Here is an 8312-nt window from a genome sequence, read left to right as displayed (position 1 = left end):
TGGGGGGGGGGGGGGTCTAGAATATATTTTTGTAGAATTATACATGATTATGAGAACACTAATTATTATGCTTTGTAACTCCACACTACAGTCTTCTCAGTAAAACGTTTTCACACAAACCGTCCTTTTCTGCATTTTTGAGTATTGATATGGAAAGACTGATATGATGTAGGTTGGGCAAGTGTAAAAAGTATTGTGAAGACAAAAAAAAAATATTGATGATGGGGGGGATCTACATTGATAACACCTAGAATTCTGTGCTTGTCACTTGACTCATTAAGTGGGGATAGGAAATTTGATTAACTCAATATTTGTAGCTCAGGAGACTTTGAAGGTTTTTAATCTAGCAGTAATACATTAACTTTATTTATAGAGCATCTTCATACAAGTAGTAACTTAAATCCCTTAACTGTGGTTAAGGTTCATAATAGAAACAATAAGATTTTTTTTTAGCTTAAGACTAAATTAAAAAAGTGAGTTTTTACAATAATTTAGAAGTGTAATAGCTATGTTGTGTCTATATATATTTTTTATGTGATTCTTGTCATTAGTATTGGTATGAATGAAATGAGAATGTAATGTGCAGCAATATGCATTACAATAATTGCCCAGTTATGCTGTCTTTGTTTTATGTTTGTGATTGCATACGTTTGAAATGGGCCTAAAATTGCTTAGCATGGCGTATTGGGCAATTATTGTAAATAATAAACAAGATATACATTTGAACAAGTCTATATATTTGAAAAAAGTTAAATTATATCAAGTAGTGATTAAGTTATTTTATGTTCACGTACATTCAATACTAAATTCGTTCAGTTCGTAATTGAATTAATATTTTTTCAAGAAAGAAGGAGCGAAAGAATTATGAACATGAGAACAGTACTCATGACATGACTCATAACTGCACGTCTGTCTATTCAATTTATGGCTACTTATAAGAGGGTTGTAGCCTTTGAAAATATTTGAAAAGAAATCTCCCTTTGGTCAGATCAATTATCATACAGACTCAGCCAAGAGAATCTTGGAAAATTATTTTGGTCTCAGTTCAGTCTATTTGTTTGTTTACGTATGTAATATTCAGGAAAGCTGGGTTACATTAGTGTGAATGTAAATGGGATGATACTGAAAAGAGAATTTGATAGCTAAGAAAAATGATATTTAAAATATTATTTTAAGAGTTTTGATAATCTATTGTTGAGAGATGCTTTGTTCCCTAATCGCAGTAGCTCAAATGTTTGCCTGCATGATATTGGACACCATCTCTTAAAGAATTCTGGAGAATAGCCGTTTACACCATTGTGTCACACAGTACAAGCAAGAGAATTAAAAATAAATAAATAAATAGAATTCTTGTAATAGCATGGTCTAGCTTCTAAATATGAGATTCAAATTATTAAAAACAATTGTCAGATAATAATACTTGTGTATATAATTCTCTACGATGGGCAATATTAGTAACAAATTGGTTTAAGGACAGGGCAAAAAAAGAAAAAAGGTTATCAGATTTATTTTTTGTGCAGACTTTTTTTTATTAAAAAAAAAAAAGATAACTTTTTAGCAATTTTACTTCATTTGAAGCTTAAATATTTAATAATTATAAATGACCTTGCACTTTATCCATACAGATGCACTTTCTGTTTTTAATATAAAACTTTCAGTATTTGGTTTCATCCTGATACATAGGTTATTGTTTGTCTAGTGTTATTAAAAAGTTTTGTGTGTGTGTGTTTGTGTTTTAATCCGGCATTCTAATATAGACCTTTTTTATGATGGAGAAAGAAAACCACAGACTTTTCTGAAAAGTTTCTGAAAACTTCTGGAATTTCTTTGTAAGCATGTGAGCATCTGTCAGTGTCTTTCTCCTGCTCTCTCATGCATCAACACCTTTTGTCACCCCTGCAGTGAAGCCTCTCACCTTTCCACCGTCTGTTCAGCAGCTGCCGATATGAATGGGTGCATAACTATATGGTGTGCCGTCAAATAAATTATTCACCAGAGCCCTTGAATGCCTGTGCATGCGTGTGTGTGTGTATTTGTGTCAGAAAGACTCTGTAGGCGTTTGAGTCCGGTCACAGGATCAATCCATGGAGTGTTTGGGACTATCAGAAAAACTCTCGAGACCCCCTCAATGCCTCATATGTACCTGAGAAGACGGGTGAGTCCTTCAGTGTTACACTGATGCAGTAAAGTTTTTGTAAATATGTTTGAATTATGTTTGATTTACATGGTATTTGCATACTTGTGTGTATTATGTTATGTTACAAATTAAACGGTGCTTGATCGATCTATATATAAAGTCAAATCTCTGATCCAACCAGCATTATTGAGAGTGCTGAGCTAAATGCCTGAAACCCAGTCCTAATGGTGACCATTAGGTCAGGTACTTCTTGCACTTCAGTTGAAAGACATGACATATGATCTCTACCCATGGTAGTTTAGGTTGCTGATATGCATCAGTTTCACTAGACCTGCACAAAGGTTAAAAATTTGCTAAGGTTTTGCAGACAGATGGATTTGTATTGAATAATTTCGTGCTACATCTTTTTGTGGTCTTTTAATCTTTGAAAATGTTTTATTATTCTTAGGTCATCAAAGAAATGTCCTGGCATTGGAGGAAAAGTCGGAAACAGGACCTGTGAGGTTACTTTGACCTAGAATCATGCCTCCAGCCAAATCCCCTTCCAGGGCTAGAGGAGGGAAGCAGAAAGCGGTGACAAGAAAGACAGAAAAAAAAGAATAAATTCCCCCCAAAAAAGGAGGAAAAACAGAATCTCAAATACTCTCAAATAATAATGAAAGTGAGAAAGGAAAAGGTGATACATTTGTTAAGAGGGAAGAGATAGCTGGGAAAGGTAAGAACAAAAAAGAGAAGAAAACTGGGAACAGTGACCAAACCGAGGAACCACCAGAGGAAGAGATAGAGACCTCTAGGCAAATAGCCAAAGCAAGAAAGCAAAATGGCAAAGTCTTACCTGCTAAGGGGACTAACTTACCAGCTGTCAAATCAAAACCTGACCAGAAAAACAATCCAACCAAAACTCCTGCAAAAGTTACGAGAAGGAGAGGTGCTAAAGTAGTAGACACCGAAGAGGACGAATCGGAGAGCGAGAAAGCAGATAGCTCAGAACAAGAGAGTGATGAAGAAGGAAAGGATGACAAGGAGGGGTCAGATTGCATGGAGAACACCTCTGAGACAGACGCAAGTGTATTAATTGGTGAAGAAGAACTGTCAGATGTAGGCAAAGAAACAGAAGGGGAGGAAGGAGACGATGTAGGGGGAAAAACAGGAGAGGAGAAGAAAAGTGAGAGAAAGGACAATTCCGATGTGCCTGCTGAAAGCAGAATCAAAGAAGAACCCGAGAAGGAACCTGTTAGCAGTGCAGAAGAAGACGACTCTGAGGAGGTACTGAGTGATACAGGGCAAGGAGAGACAGCCCGTTCGTCAACGAAACCAGGAACACTAAACCTGACAGTTCATCTCCAGGGGCAGAAAAAGATGTTGAAATCTAAGATACTACAAACGAAGGGGCCTTCTAGAGGAGAGGAGCCTAAAGATGATTCTGTGCCCTCAAAAGGAGTTCATATTAAAGGAATGGCTCTCTCCAAAGGTGGCGCTGCTAAAGGTAAGTCTCAAATTCTACAGTTGGCAAGACGTAGAGGAAAAGGCCAACTCAGGAGATGCTAAATATGCAATTGTGTTCCCAAGGATGGACAAAATTGGCAAGGCTAATGAAGCCACCGTTCCATCTACTAGCACCAGCACAGGTAATGCAGGCACAACAGAGCGTAACCACCAAAGCCTGGTGCTCGTCTGGTACTTCCAGTCAAACCAGACCTTAGCTTACTAAAGTCCATTAAGAAAAACACTCAGGAGAGTAAAAGTGATAAGAATGGCAGCCCAAACTCTCAAGTGATTGAGGGGCAGCCTGAGGTTAAAGCGGACAAAAAAGAGACAATATCAGGAATCAAAGAAGGTACAAGTATACTACAAGCCGCCAAGGGAAAACTTGGGGGATCGCAAGTAAACATCACCAAGTTGTCTATATCTAAACCTTTGCTTAATGGTATAAGTACGGGACAGAGCAAAGAAGTGGAGAGGAATCTAAGGAATTCAGATGTGTCAGCAGAACCTGAGACATGGAGGAATGGAGTGATGCAACCTTCTTATGAGGAGGATGCAGACCGAGAGGTGGCGGAACTGATGGGTGAGGGTCTTTTGCCCTCCGCTATGGAGCTACACTGGGCTCAGACTCAGCAAATGTGTGGTGATCCCCAAGACTGGCTACGTTCGGAAAAACTCCTGCCCCATCAAACGGTGGAGAAGCTTACTAAATGGACAGTGTATCAAGATGATGAACATGCCCACATCATTCCAGTCCATAATGGCAGAGGCCCATGGGAATCTGAAGATCCGACCCAAAATATGCTAGAGGAGAGACTTAACAGCACGCAGGTATGACATTTGCAGAATAATTTCCTGTTGAACTCTTTTGCAATTATGCAAGTAACCTTATTGACATCTACAATGCTTATTGTTTGATTCGAAACAGGAAGCTGGGAAATAGTGTAGGTGTTATCCACATGTCTGCCCACTGGGGGCCCTCAGTGACAGCTCTGCTCTGCTTCCTTTACTTTGTGTCTCAGGTAATGATGCCAGGAAGCAGCCAAGCTGTGAAGGTGGATGAGGTGGAAGATTTGGCACAGCTGGAGTGAGTCATCGCAGCAATCACCTGATGTACACTTCCTTGTGTAGACTGTCAAAAGCCACACTAAAAAGTGAATTATGTGAACAAAACATTAACTGGCACATCAGATGGCATGCTGAGTTTGTCTGAATTGTTTTGAAACAAAGTATGCATCTTATTTCAGAGAGGTGTGTGAGAGTTCTGTTCTGCTGAATTTGAAGAAGTGGTTTCATCGGGATTCAATTTATGTATGCATTACCTTTTCCAGACAATCAAATGTGATCTTCTCTCTCACATTCAGTTGTCTTTTTAACTTTATTAAAACGGTTTATTAAAACCAACAGATGTATATTGGCGATATTCTCCTGTCCATCAACCCCTTCAAGCCTCTCAGCATCTACACTGAGGATCGGAGACAGCAGTACAAGGGTAAAGAGAAGCACAATAATCCACCGTGAGTACTTTCACTTATGAGAATTTTTTTTTATTTGAGAAGTGTTTAACTGTCATGTTGAAAGACTGATTTTTATTGTCCCTGTAGTCATATATATGCCACAGCAGATGCTGCCTTTTGCCAATCTCAGAATACCACCCAAGAGCACTGCATCATCATAAAGTGAGGAGGATTATGGGCGTTTCATATGCATATACACTATTCGTATGCGTTACACATATACGTTTGCATATACATACATAAACACACATCTATGAACCCATATTCATAGAGACATACAGTACACATACATATACAGTTGTGCTCATACATTTACATGCCCCTTGCAGAATATGCAAAATGTTAATAATTAAAAAAAATAAGAGGGATCATGAAAATTGCATGTTATTGTTTGTTTAATACTAAAGTTTACATACCCTAGAATCTTAATACTGTGTCGTTTCCTGGATGATCCACAACTGCTTTTCTGTTTTGTGATAGTTGTTCATGAGTCCCTCGTTGGTCCTGAGCAGTTCAACTGCCTGCTGTTCTTCAGAAAAATCCTCCAGCTCCTGCATATTCTTTGGTTTTCCAACATTTTCTGCATATTTGAACCCTTTCCAACAGTGACTGTATGATTTTGAGATCCATCTTTTCACATGGAGGACAGTTGGGGGACTCATACATACTGTAACTATTATATAAGGTGAAAACATTTAGTGATGCTCAAGAAGGCAACACAATGCATTAAGAGCTGGGGGAGAAGGCAACACAATGCATTGAGAGCTGAGAAATTTTTTGAATTGGATGATCAGAGTAAATTGTACTTATTTTGTCTTCTGGGAAACATTTAAGTATTTATGTAGCTTCTTAAGAGCAGTACCAAATGAAAAAAATATTATCTTTAAACAAAATAAGAAAAATTTGTTACAGTTCCTGTTACAGTCATACATACTCATACAGTCACTGTTGGAAAGGGTTCAAATATGCAGAAGATGCTGGAAAACCAAAGATTATGCAGGAGCTGGAGGATATTTCTAAAGAACAGCAGGCAGTTGAACTGCTCAGGACCAACGAGGGACTCATGAACAACTATCACAACACAGAAAAACAGTCGTGGATCATCCAGGAAACAATACAGATCATTAAGATTCAAGGGTATGTAAACTTTTGAACTGGGTCATTTTTATAAATTAATGTATTATTTTGTCTTGTGGAGAATATATAAACATCTGTTATGTGAAATAGCTTATCAAGGAAAGTATTAAATAAACAATAACATGCAATTTTCATGATTCCTTCTTATTTTGTTAACATTATTAACATTTAACATATTCTGCAAGTGGCATGCAAATTTATGAGCACAACTGTATAATGACTGTACATAATCAATTACATGTATACAGTATATACACAAATATTCCTACAATATATATTATACATTGGAATGAATGTGAATGTCTCAACAGTGGACAAAGTGGATAAGGCAAGACAGAGGCTGCCAAGCTCATTGTCCATTACCTGAGTTCCATGTATCAAGGCAGAAATGATAAATTACGTCAGGTAAATCAATTTATCAAGACATAAGGAAAATTAAGACATAATTGCACAACTCAAAAAGATAATCTCCCTCTCATCAGCCAATGGATGTTTTACCCATTCTTGAGAGCTTTGGTAATGCCAAGACCATACTGAACAACAACTCTAGCCGATTTGGAAAGTACCTACACATCCACATACGCCAGTAAGTGTACTGCATGTTGATTTAAGGGGTAGTGAACATTAAATGAGCATGATATGATCTCCCTTTATTTATTTTTTTAGTGGTGTTGTTGTTGGGACATCTTTGTCAAAATATCTCCTTGAAAAATCAAGAATCGTCTTCCAGGTTAGATGTTTATTCATTAGCTTGCACCTTAGTACACCTGCAAGGAATTGAATGAAACTATGTTCCTTTAGGCTAAGGAGGAGAGAAACTACTATGTGTTTTATGAACTGTTGGCTGGGATGAATGATTGGGACAAGCAGGATCTTTAACTGCAAGGAGCTGAAACTTACTTCTACCTCAACCAGGTAAAATAAAAGCCACTTAAAAGCCTATTAGTTTATACTATTTGTCTAATATTACCGTTTTAAATGCTTTTAAGGGCAGGGCTTGTGAGCTACAAGGGAAGCATGACAAGCAAGACTTCCTGCTTTTGGTCCACTGCTTGGAGACCATTGGTTTACATGCAGATCAACTTGCAACCATTTGGGCCATTCTGTCATCGATCCTGCAGCTGGGCAACATTTGCTTCAGCTCCTATGAGGTGTGGATGCCTGGATTACCCCTTTTAAGGACAGCTTTAGCTTCTAGGAACTTTAAAAATGTGTATGCTTTAAGCTGTGTGTGTTTGTACCCCCACAAAATTAGAGTGAATCGTTTGAGGTTGCCCGTATTTTTAGTGAAGCCGAAGCTCGGAGAGTGGGAAACCTCTTGCAGGTGTCTGCCGAGGCCTTACAGACGGTCATCACACACCGGGTGACTGTGAGCAACTCATATACACACTTACCCAAATACACATTTCTTTCCATGCCCTCGGATTTAAATGAATATTTGGGGTTCAATACAACTTAAACTTAGTCATTTGTTTTCACATGAAACAACTTATGATAGGATCTACTGTCCTCTATCTGTGGAAAGTGCCATTGAATCCAGGTTAGAAATTCCAGGCAATAAAACGTAATTGAAATGATTAGATTCTATAACGTATTACATACATTAACCCGTAATAGAGCTGATGAATACCGACAAATTGCTCTTGATTCAGAGATGCCATTGCCAAGATGCTGTACTCCGTGCTGTTTGACTGGATTCTTGAACGCATCAATGAGTGGTTGATTCCCAAAGAGATGGACAGCACCGTTGGAATTGTTGATATATAAGGCTTTGAGGTACCCTGTCCCTCATTATGACCTTAAAGTGACAGTTATACAGTTACATTTCTTGTTGATTGTCTTTTTACGTTTACATCTGAATCATATATATACCAGTCATTCTTGAGAAGTGGGACAAAACAGGGTGCAAAATTGAAAAAATAAAACCTTGTACTCAGAAAAATGAAACTACATTTATGTATCTTGTACTAAGCTACTGAGCTATGCTTTGATACAACCTCCCAACTTTTCTCTTTTTTAACAAAATGTGCTTTTTT

At 37.8% G+C, this 8312-nt stretch overlaps 1 long non-coding RNA gene across 1 annotated transcript; it reads left to right on the top strand.

Moving 5' to 3' along the window:
- Nucleotides 1-4859: 4859 nt before the first annotated feature.
- On the top strand, nucleotides 4860-5286 carry LOC107690957 (uncharacterized). The gene is made up of 3 exons (XR_001634500.1): nucleotides 4860-4933; nucleotides 5030-5139; nucleotides 5227-5286. It is a non-coding gene; the product is annotated as an uncharacterized LOC107690957 (long non-coding RNA).
- Nucleotides 5287-8312: the final 3026 nt, after the last annotated feature.

This window comes from Sinocyclocheilus anshuiensis, unplaced genomic scaffold (genome assembly GCF_001515605.1).
Source record: "Sinocyclocheilus anshuiensis isolate Anshui unplaced genomic scaffold, SAMN03320099.WGS_v1.1 scaffold1885, whole genome shotgun sequence".
Lineage (NCBI taxonomy): Eukaryota > Metazoa > Chordata > Actinopteri > Cypriniformes > Cyprinidae > Sinocyclocheilus > Sinocyclocheilus anshuiensis.
The sequence above is the reverse complement of the archived record's forward strand: the minus strand, read 5'-3'. Positions and strand labels throughout refer to the sequence as shown.